This window comes from Ranitomeya variabilis, chromosome 7 (genome assembly GCF_051348905.1).
Source record: "Ranitomeya variabilis isolate aRanVar5 chromosome 7, aRanVar5.hap1, whole genome shotgun sequence".
Lineage (NCBI taxonomy): Eukaryota > Metazoa > Chordata > Amphibia > Anura > Dendrobatidae > Ranitomeya > Ranitomeya variabilis.
The window spans coordinates 172,327,580-172,339,766 of NC_135238.1; positions in this window are offsets into that span (position 1 = coordinate 172,327,580).

Here is a 12,187-nt window from a genome sequence, read left to right on the forward strand (position 1 = left end):
TTTTTATAAAAAAAATGTTCACATGCCAAGATAACCCACCTGAAACAAGAGCTAAATGTGTGCTTCACCCAATGTATTCATCATAGGTAACCTTCAGGCTGTCTAGGAGCTGCAAATCATGCAGCTGTGGCAAGACAAAGATAATCTACGAGCACGCCCAAATACTCGGAAAACACCCAAGCATGCTTGGAAATCTCGAGTAACGCATATACTCGCTCATCACTAATCTTCGCCTCTTATTTGTATTATACATATCAAACCTTAAGGAACCTGTCACATTAATCATGCAGTTTGATTTATCAATTTTATGTTATAAAGCAAGATTTACTCAGTAGGTTAATATAGGGCTCACAGAAAAAAACCCCAAAATATTAAAAAATACCTTTATTACTAATTTTGTTAAAAACTAGTTCACACAAAACCATCACCAAAGAAAAATTGGCACTTAATAGAAAAAGACCTAGGGAGGTGCCTATCCCTAGTTGCCTGCCACTCGTCAGCACCCTACCTGACAGCGGAGGTTGCACCCTAGACCTACGCAGCTGCGCCCCCGCTCACCGTTGACTGTCCCTTCTATGGTACAACTCCCTGTCGGGATGTAGTAGAAAATTATGTGTTTGTGATGTAAAGAGATAGGGGCCAATGGAGGGTGAAAACTATCCCTTTGTTCTGGCCCTACCTTACAGCAGAAGTTGGCACCCTAGATATTCACGACACATGGCGCCTCTGCTCCTTGAAGGCTGTCCCCAAGAAAATTGCCCTAATGGATTAGTTTCGGGGCCATATAAAGACTTAGTATAAAGTGCTTGAGTTCTGAAACATGTAGCATGTACATAAATAATGGTAAACCTTGGCCTTAAAATTTGAGAGTGATTTGCAGGAACAATTATCATAGAGAAGATGTATTATATGATATTAATCTATACAATGATAGTCTCCATGAACCACAATGATAAAGTTTAAGGATTGCTCCAATAGATAATTATCAAAGAGAATCTCCATGGATCAAAATAACACAGGAACCTAATATATTAATTGTGCACCAAGATCAAAGCTCCACATAGAAGTCCTGCACAGTATATAGCACAGTGTTGATCTATACAATGATAGTCATTGTGGATCATAATAATAGAGAAATGCAGAACATTAATTGTGCACCAAAAATTAAAGCTCCACAGAAAAAGCCTGCACCTCAAAAAACCCGAAGGTTCATACAGTCTCTCATAACCACAGATACAGTAGATATGAATGAGACCGACTCTCAGACTCGACGCGTTTCCCCTCTCAAAGAGGTTTATCAGGAGTGTATATATATATATATATATATATATATATATATATATATATATTGTCAGAGACTGCTACTTAGCTTATGCATATTAGATGTCCATAACGATACCGGACAACAGCACATCGGGTGATCGGGTGTGTCCCTGTTGTGAACTCTGTTTTTGGGCTCCCTCTTGTGGTCACAACTGGTACTGTGTGAGTGCTGTCTTTGGGCTCCCTCTGGTGGTTCTTTGTGTCATTCTGCAGGTCTGAGGCAGGATCAGCTGTCTCGTTATCTCTTAGCTGGTTTCCTATTTAGTTCACCTTCACCTGGACTCTCAGTTGTTGCCTGCTGTCAATGTCTTCAGTGCTATTTTGGAGCTCTCCTGCAGTCCTTCGTTATCAGTCTCTTCAAGAGAAGCTAAGTTTTGCTTGGTTCATTTTTTGACCATCAGTGGTCATATGTTTCTTGGTTTATTTTTGTTTCTTGTCCAGCTTGCTAATATGTGATTTCCTTGCTTGCTGGTAGCTCTAGGGGGCAGAGTTTCTCCCCTCACACCGTTAGTTGGTGTGGGGGTTCTTGTATTCTCAGCGTGGATATTTTGCATAGGGTTTTTTACTGACCGCACAGTTCCCTATCTGTCTTCTGCTATCTAGTATTAGCGGGCCTCATTTGCTTAATCTGTTTTCATTTCTACGTTTGTGTTTTCCCCTTACCTCACCGTTATTATTTGTTGGGGGCTTCCTATATCTTTGGGGTGATTTCTCTTGAGGCAAGTGAGGTCTTACTTTCCCTCCAGGAGTAGATAGTTTCTCAGGCTGCGTCGAGACGTCCAGGATTTTAGGCACGTTCACCGGCTACCTTTAGTGTGTTGGTTAGGATCAGGTTTGCGGTCAGTCCAGTTACCACCTCCCTAGAGCTCGTGTCTATGTTCATAAACTTAGCTAGTCCGTTTTGTGATCCTCAGCCACTAGGATCATAACAGTACAGCAGGCCAAAAAAGTGTTTAATGCATCGCAGAAGTGGGATAAGAGAAGCCCTGAGTACAATTTTTTTTTTCTCTATCTTTGCTGCAGTCTGTCCAGCTTCTCTCATCCCCTTAATCTCTGGGTGGTTTTGTGTTCAGCTGCAGACATGGATATTCAGAGTCTTACTTCTAGTGTGGATCATCTTGCTGCAAGGGTGCAAAGCATTCAGGATTTTGTTGTTCATAGCCCTATGTCAGAGCCAAAAATACCTATTACTGAGTTGTTTTCTGGAGATAGATCTAGGTTTCTGAATTTTAAGAATAATTGTAAATTATTTCTATATTTGAGACCTCATTCCTCTGGTGATTCCGCTCAGCAAGTTAAAATTGTTATCTCCTTGTTACGTGGCGACCCTCAAGATTGGGCCTTCTCTCTGGTGCCAGGAGATCCTGCATTGCTGAATGTGGATGCGTTTTTTCTGGCGCTTGGACTGCTTTATGAGGAACCTAATCTTGAGAACCAGGCAGAAAAGGCCTTGCTGGCTCTTTCTCAGGGCCAGGATGAAGCTGAGGTGTATTGTCAAAAATTTCGGAAATGGTCGGTGCTTACTCAATGGAATGAGTGTGCCCTGGCTGCAAATTTCAGAGAAGGTCTTTCTGAAGCCATTAAGAATGTTATGGTGGGGTTCCCCACGCCTGCAAGTCTGAATGACTCAATGGCTTTGGCCATTCAGATTGATCGGCGTTTGCAGGAGCGCAAATCTGCACACCATCTGGCGGTGTTTTCTGAACAGAGACCTGAGTCTATGCAATGTGACCGAGTTCTGACCAGAATTGAGCGGCAAAATCATAGACGTCAAAATGGGTTGTGCTTTTACTGTGGTGATTCAACTCATGTTATCTCAGCATGCTCTAAGCACGTTAAAAAAATCGCTAAACCTGTCACCATTGGTACTATACAGCCTAAATTCATTTTGTCTGTTACTTTAATTTGTTCTTTGTCATCCTACTCGGTTATGGCTTTTGTGGATTCAGGTGCTGCCCTGAATCTGATGGATTTGTCGTTTGCCAGGCGCTGTGGTTTTGTCCTGGAGCCTTTGGAATTCCCTATTCCACTGAGGGGAATTGATGCTACACCATTGGCTGAGAATAAGCCTCAATATTGGACTCAAGTGACCATGTGCATGACTCCTGTACATCAGGAGGTGATTCGCTTTCTTGTGCTGCATAATTTACATGATGTTGTCGTGTTGGGTCTGCCATGGCTGCAGGCCCATAATCCAGTTCTGGATTGGAAAGCTATGTCTGTGTCAAGTTGGGGTTGCCAGGGGATTCATGGCGATGCTCCTTTGGTATCAATTGCTTCTTCCACTCCTTCTGAGGTCCCTGAGTTTTTGTCGGACTACCAGGATGTATTTGATGAGCCCAGATCCGGTGCCCTGCCTCCTCACAGGGATTGTGATTGTGCTATAAATTTGATTCCTGGTAGTAAGTTCCCTAAGGGACGACTTTTTAATTTGTCTGTACCAGAACATGCCGCAATGCGGAGCTATATAAAGGAGTCTTTAGAGAAGGGACATATTCGCCCGTCCTCCTCCCCTCTTGGTGCAGGATTCTTTTTTGTGGCCAAGAAGGATGGTTCTCTGAGACCTTGTATAGATTATCGTCTTCTAAATAAAATTGCAGCGGCCCAGAGTCCTGGTCGTTGCAGTACTGTGGCTCCGCCACTATGGGGAGCTATGGTGCGTCCGATGGCACTGAAGGAGTTCATCTGATCAGGTATCACAGACACCAATACATTTCACAGCCGGGCCTCCGGGGGGAGCTAAGGGTGCTATTCATTAGGCCACTCCCCACCATAGTGGGTAAACTGGGGGTCAGGCAGGAAGTGAGATCAGAAAGCTGACTGGGTTGGAACCAGGCAACACCTTGTGGCAGAGGGTGTTGTAGGGGAAGATACAGTAGGGTCTCTGTCAGGGGTGGGATCCTGACAGAGGCTTGGCAACGAGAACGAACGTAACGGGACCGTGCCTGCTCCGGGTAGCGGCGGTGCCCAAGAAAGGATTAGAAGAGAGATAGATTGTGCTGAGTGAGAAACGGGATCACGCAAAGGAGAAATACCAGTAGGAGTCGTGCTGTAAGACCGAAGCAACATCCTACTGAGGCGCACTACCGGTGGCCGGAACGCCGAGGGAGTAGAATAACATTCAGCTTCAAGCAATACTCCAAACAGCGGCAGGGCAGTCAGTCTCAGGCGGGCTGTCTAACTCAAATCACCTATGAAGTCTTGGGAGGCAATTGTGGGAGAGTGGCATCTCTAGGGTCCAGGAAGAACTCCAGGCCTACCCGTCAAACGGGTGCCGTTCCTACCCGAACCTCAGGGAGGGACGGAGGATTAGCAGAACATCATCTAGTCGAGTTGTGAGGGAACATCAGAAACAGACACAACAGTTGTGGGGTACTTTCCGTAAGCACAGCAGGGAAGGACTACAACACATAGCGCTAGGCGGAAGGCACAGATTTCCTCCTGTGAAGAGAACTCTGGAAGTGTCATTGGACCGGCCGGACTTGCGCAGCCTGGTGAGCCGTATTCTGGATTGAGGACCCAGAGATCTTCAGTAAAGAGGTAAAGAGACTGCAACCTGGTGTCCTCATTATTTACCGCGACCTGCACCCCACAACTGCACCGTTACAACACCCCTTATTGCACCGGACGTCCCCCACTGACAGACAGGGCCACGGACCGGGTCTAGCCACCGTGACAACCCCAGAACTGAGACTCAGAGGCCCGGCTCCGGGTACCCCTCGGCCCTGCGGCGGTGTGGGGGCGCTCCAACTTGGCGTCACGAACAGGATCTACTTAAGCCTGAAGAATCAGGTCATGTGTGCCTTGGAACTGTGATTTATCGTGCTTGGACTGTGCTTTATTACAAGGACTGTGTGTTGCCACTTGCCGCCAGAAGTTCCCGCCAAAACCGCCGCCATTACAGCGCTAAGGAGAGCGCAGGAGGAGAAGGGCGTGGAAGTGGGCGTGAACAAGCTGAAGAGCGCGAAAGACAATGGCCGCCCAGTCTAAATATCTCGGCCCCTTGAGGACGTGTCCGTCAGCAGCCGAGATCCGCCTCCTGATCCTTAATGGTGGGCAGAGACAACGAAAACGAAACCGCCCACGAAGAAGAGAGCGGGAAAAGGACCAGGAAGAAGGAGCGAGCGACATGGAGGACGCCATGGCGAGCCGCCCGGAGCCGGAGCGTGGGGTCGGAGCAGAGGACTCCCCCAGCCACCCGGAGGGGCACCGCAACCAGGCCTCCACCGCTGATGCTGAATTCCTGCAGGCCGGAGTGGACGAGCTCAGCGACCGACCTCGGCGGACGCAGCTGAGCACTGAGGCCGGGTGGAAGAAGGCCATCATCAGGAGCCTCACCGGACATCTGTCGGCAGCCTCATCTGGTCCAGAGCAGGGAAGAAGTCCCAGCGCTCCGAAGCTGGAAAGCAAGGCCCTGCCGGAAAGGGGTATGCTGCAAGCAGAGATGACAATGTCGCAGCACAAGGCCCTGCAACCAGCGTTCCAGACCCCAGCGGAGGCAGAGCAGACCGGCACCGGAGGGACCGCATCTGAAGCAGGTATGAAAGACGACCCTGCCCTGATGACCGACACCCCTCCAGTGACTGCTAGTGCCACAGCTGCTGACTCCGTTCCAGTGACTGATCTTGCAGCGGCCGCTACCTCTGCTGCAGCAAATGCCCATACTCAAGCTGCGCAGACCTCCATCGCTGCGCATGATTTAATCATACATGAAGGACGGATTAACGGCGTTTGTCCAGCACTGGGTGTAACCCTGGACCTCACTTTGCCCAGGCCAAGAAGGGTTAAGTGCCAGGTGCAGCCCTGGAAGCCGTCCAACTAAACCTCGATACCATGAGTATGTATATAGTTACTGTTTCCTGTTGCTGCTAAACCCGTTCAGGGTTAATTCCTTATGGATCCCTTTGTTGACCCGGGATCCTCGTTGTTTTGTTTATTTTTTCTAAGTTTTTGCACAAGTCTTAAAAAACTGCCGCAATCATGAACAGTGCATGATACAAACTTCTTGTACATAGTTCACACCTTCTTAAGGGTGTTTCCTACTGGTTTTACTTAGAAAGAGACTCTTTGCGAAGATACCGCACCGGAGCCTTTGCTGAGTATGGACTGGTAGCTAGAGAACAAATGCTACCTCCTGAAGATTTGGTCCCTTCTTAAAGGGGACATCCACGTGTATATTTGAAGAATCGTATTGCTTTAAGATTGATGGATAGCAATAATGTCTTGATGAGCGAAAGTGATGATAATTCTTACATGTAAAAGTTATATGTATTTGATTGGTTAAATGTAGAGAAATGCAGATAATGTTTCCAGAAAGAAAATAGTAATGAAGATTGATGTTATAAGGGGATAGTTGAGAATGTTGATAAGAAACTAGGGATAGAAGGTAAACCCTGAGTCCTCCATAGTAAGTTAGTTATTGTAAAGAAAGCGTTAATAATGTGTTGCAGAAGACAGAAAGTGAACCCGTAGGGGTTGGGTAGTGAGTCCTCCTAGGAGCCATACGTAGACGGCTCAGTGCTTCTAAAACTGAAAGTAATGTTATGATCTATACTGTGTATAGAAGTTGAAAAGACAGTAGGCCCTGGCTGAACGGGGCGGTCCTGTAACAGAAAGGAGAGGCAGTAGGTCTGGTGCCGATAGGACAGGCGGTCCTGCAGATTCAAAGAAGGAGAATGAAAAAAAAAAAAAGTTAATTTACCTTATAATGTGATTATAGGAAGGTCTTTGGTGGATACAGAGTGTATGTCCTTAAAGGCAATGTTAAAGTATTGTTCAGCAATTTTTGCACTTAGTAGAATACCCGGTTGGGTAACAGGAGTTATTTATAGCCTGTAATTTATAATGTTTAATGTTTAACCATGTTTTGTAACGTTCAAGTATTCTCACCTCCCATAAAGGGAAGCTTGTTCAAGTATACGTATTGTTATTTGCACTCAACAAAAATTGTATGTCTTTTTGCTAAACTTGTATTGTTGTTTTCTTCTCAGTCCCGGAGTACTGTGTTTAACCAGGGGGGAGTGCAGCGCCCCAGAGTCCTGGTCGTTGCAGTACTGTGGCTCCGCCACTATGGGGAGCTATGGTGCGTCCGATGGCACTGAAGGAGTTCATCTGATCAGGTATCACAGACACCAATACATTTCACAGCCGGGCCTCCGGGGGGAGCTAAGGGTGCTATTCATTAGGCCACTCCCCACCATAGTGGGTAAACTGGGGGTCAGGCAGGAAGTGAGATCAGAAAGCTGACTGGGTTGGAACCAGGCAACACCTTGTGGCAGAGGGTGTTGTAGGGGAAGATACAGTAGGGTCTCTGTCAGGGGTGGGATCCTGACAGAGGCTTGGCAACGAGAACGAACGTAACAGGACCGTGCCTGCTCCGGGTAGCGGCGGTGCCCAAGAAAGGATTAGAAGAGAGATAGATTGTGCTGAGTGAGAAACGGGATCACGCAAAGGAGAAATACCAGTAGGAGTCGTGCTGTAAGACCGAAGCAACATCCTACTGAGGCGCACTACCGGTGGCCGGAACGCCGAGGGAGTAGAATAACATTCAGCTTCAAGCAATACTCCAAACAGCGGCAGGGCAGTCAGTCTCAGGCGGGCTGTCTAACTCAAATCACCTATGAAGTCTTGGGAGGCAATTGTGGGAGAGGGGCGTCTCTAGGGTCCCGGAAGAACTCCAGGCCTACCCGTCAAACGGGTGCCGTTCCTACCCGAACCTCAGGGAGGGACGGAGGATTAGCAGAACATCATCTAGTCGAGTTGTGAGGGAACATCAGAAACAGACACAACAGTTGTGGGGTACTTTCCGTAAGCACAGCAGGGAAGGACTACAACACATAGCGCTAGGGGGAAGGCACAGATTTCCTCCTGTGAAGAGAACTCTGGAAGTGTCATTGGACCGGCCGGACTTGCGCAGCCTGGTGAGCCGTATTCTGGATTGAGGACCCAGAGATCTTCAGTAAAGAGGTAAAGAGACTGCAACCTGGTGTCCTCATTATTTACCGCGACCTGCACCCCACAACTGCACCGTTACAACACCCCTTATTGCACTGGACGTCCCCCACTGACAGACAGGGCCACGGACCGGGTCTAGCCACCGTGACAACCCCAGAACTGAGACTCAGAGGCCCGGCTCCGGGTACCCCTCGGCCCTGCGGCGGTGTGGGGGCGCTCCAAAATCACGGTCAAATTTCAGTACCCTTTGCCATTGTTGTCTGATCTGTTTGTTCGGATTAAGGGATCCAGTTGGTTCACCAAGATAGATCTTCGTGGTGCGTATAACCTTGTGCGCATTAAGCAGGGGGATGAATGGAAAACAGCATTTAATACGCCCGAAGGCCATTTTGAGTACTTGGTGATGCCTTTTGGACTCTCTAATGCTCCTTCTGTGTTCCAGTCCTTCATGCATGACATCTTCCGAGAATATCTGGATAAATTTATGATTGTGTATCTGGATGACATTTTGGTCTTTTCTGAGGACTGGGAGTCCCATGTGAAGCAGGTCAGGATGGTATTTCAGGTCCTGCGTGCTAATGCCTTATTTGTGAAGGGCTCAAAATGTCTCTTCGGAGTACAGAAGGTTTCCTTTTTGGGTTTTATTTTTTCTCCATCTACTATTGAGATGGACCCAGTCAAGGTCCAGGCTATTCATGACTGGACTCAGCCTACATCTGTTAAGAGTCTTCAGAAGTTCTTGGGTTTTGCTAATTTTTACCGTCGCTTCATTGCTAATTTTTCTGGCGTGGTTAAACCCTTGACGGATTTGACCAAGAAGGGTTCTGATGTGACTAATTGGTCTCCTGCGGCCGTGGAAGCCTTTCGGGAGCTGAAGCGCCGATTTTCTTCGGCTCCAGTTTTGTGTCAGCCTGATGTCTCTCTTCCTTTTCAGGTCGAGGTTGATGCTTCTGAGATTGGAGCAGGGGCTGTTTTGTCGCAGAGAAGCTCTGATTGCTCTGTGATGAAGCCTTGTGCTTTCTTTTCAAGGAAGTTTTCGCCTGCCGAGCGAAATTATGATGCTGGTAATCGGGAGTTGTTGGCTATGAAGTGGGCATTTGAGGAGTGGCGACATTGGCTTGAGGGAGCTAAGCATTGTGTAGTGGTCTTAACTGATCACAAAAATCTGATTTATCTCGAGTCTGCCAAGCGGCTGAATCCTAGACAGGCTCGTTGGTCGTTGTTTTTCTCCCGTTTCGATTTCGTGGTCTCGTACCTGCCTGGTTCGAAGAACGTGAAGGCTGATGCTCTTTCTAGGAGTTTTGTGCCTGACTCTCCGGGAGTTTCAGAGCCGGCTGGTATCCTCAGAGAGGGAGTGATTTTGTCTGCCATTTCCCCAGATTTGCGACGAGTGCTGCAGAAATTTCAGGCGGATAGACCGGACCGTTGCCCACCAGAGAGACTGTTTGTCCCAGATAGATGGACCAGCAGAGTTATTTCCGAGGTTCATTCTTCGGTGTTGGCAGGACATCCTGGGATTTTTGGTACCAGAGATTTGGTGGCTAGGTCCTTCTGGTGGCCTTCCTTGTCGCGGGATGTGCGTTCCTTTGTGCAGTCCTGTGGGATTTGTGCTTGGGCTAAGCCTTGCTGTTCTCGTACCAGCGGTTTGCTTTTGCCTTTGCCTGTCCCGAAGAGGCCTTGGACGCACATTTCCATGGATTTTATTTTGGATCTTCCAGTCTCTCAGAGAATGTCTGTCATCTGGGTGGTGTGTGATCGTTTTTCCAAAATGGTCCATTTGGTGCCCTTGCCTAAGTTGCCTTCCTCCTCCGATTTGGTTCCTCTATTTTTTCAGAATGTGGTTCGCTTGCACGGCATCCCTGAAAATATTGTGTCTGACAGAGGATCCTGTCATGATTCTCAATGGCGAGAGAACATAGCCCAGCATATATGAGAACTAGCTCTTGGAAGATGGAAACTATACTGACCATGAACTAAACCTGCCGCACAACTAGAAGTGGCCGGGTAGCATGCCTACGTTTTTTATCCCTAGATGCCCAGCGCCAGCCGGAGAACTACCTAATCCTAGCAGAGGAAAAGACAGTCCTGGCTCACCTCTAGAGAAATTTTCCCAAAAGGCAGACAGAGGCCCCCACATATATTGGCGGTGATTTTAGATGAAATGACAAACGTAGTATGAAAATAGGTTTAGCAAAATCGAGGTCCGCTTTCTAGATAGCAGGAAGACAGAAAGGACACTTTCATGGTCAGCAGAAAACCCTATCAAAACACCATCCAGAAATTCCTTCAAGACTCTAGCATTAACTCATAACACCAGAGTGGCAATTTCCGATCACAAGAGCTTTCCAGACACAGTAACGAAACAGCAGCTGTGAACAGGAACAAAATGCAAAAACACACAAGGACAAAAGTCCAACTTAGCTGGGAGTTGTCTAGTAGCAGGAACAAGCACAGAAGGCTTCTGATTACATTGTTGACCGGCAAGAAACTGACAGAGGAGCAAGGTTATATAGCGACTCCCACATCCTGATAGGAGCAGGTGAACAGAGGGGATGATGCACACAAGTTAAATTCCACAAGTGGCCACCGGGGGAGCCCAGAATCCAATTTCACAACAGTACCCCCCCCCTCAAGGAGGGGGCACCGAACCCTCACCAGAACCACCAGGGCGATCAGGATGAGCCCTATGAAAGGCACGGACAAGATCGGAGGCATGAACATCAGAGGCAGTGACCCAAGAATTATCCTCCTGACCGTATCCCTTCCATTTGACCAGATACTGGAGTCTCCGTCTGGAAACACGAGAGTCTAAGATCTTTTCCACAACGTACTCCAACTCACCCTCAACCAACACCGGAGCAGGAGGCTCAACGGAAGGCACAACCGGTACCTCATACCTGCGCAACAATGACCGATGAAAAACATTATGAATCGAAAAGGATGCAGGGAGGTCCAAACGGAAGGACACAGGGTTAAGAATCTCCAATATCTTGTACGGGCCGATGAACCGAGGCTTAAACTTAGGAGAAGAAACCCTCATAGGGACAAAACGAGAAGACAACCACACCAAGTCCCCAACACAAAGCCGAGGACCAACACGACGACGGCGGTTGGCAAAAAGCTGAGTCTTCTCCTGGGACAACTTCAAATTGTCCACCACCTGCCCTCAAATCTGATGCAACCTCTCCACCACAGCATCCACTCCAGGACAATCCGAAGATTCCACTTGACCGGAGGAAAATCGAGGATGAAACCCCAAATTACAGAAAAACGGGGACACCAAGGTGGCAGAGCTGGCCCGATTATTGAGGGCGAACTCCGCCAAAGGCAAAAAAGCAACCCAATCATCCTGATCCGCAGACACAAAACACCTCAAATATGTCTCCAAGGTCTGATTAGTCCGCTCGGTCTGGCCATTAGTCTGAGGATGGAAAGCAGACGAAAAAGACAAATCTATGCCCATCCTAGCACAGAATGCCCGCCAAAATCTAGACACGAATTGGGTCCCTCTGTCAGAAACGATATTCTCAGGAATACCATGCAAACGAACAACATTTTGAAAAAACAGAGGAACCAACTCGGAAGAAGAAGGCAACTTAGGCAAGGGAACCAGATGGACCATCTTAGAGAAACGGTCACACACCACCCAGATGACAGACATCTTCTGAGAAACAGGCAGATCCGAAATAAAATCCATCGAGATGTGCGTCCAAGGCCTCTTCGGGATAGGCAAGGGCAACAACAATCCACTAGCCCGAGAACAACAAGGCTTGGCCCGAGCACAAACGTCACAAGACTGCACAAAGCCTCGCACATCTCGTGACAGGGAAGGCCACCAGAAGGACCTTGCCACCAAATCCCTGGTACCAAAGATTCCAGGATGACCTGCCAACGCAGAAGAATGAACCTC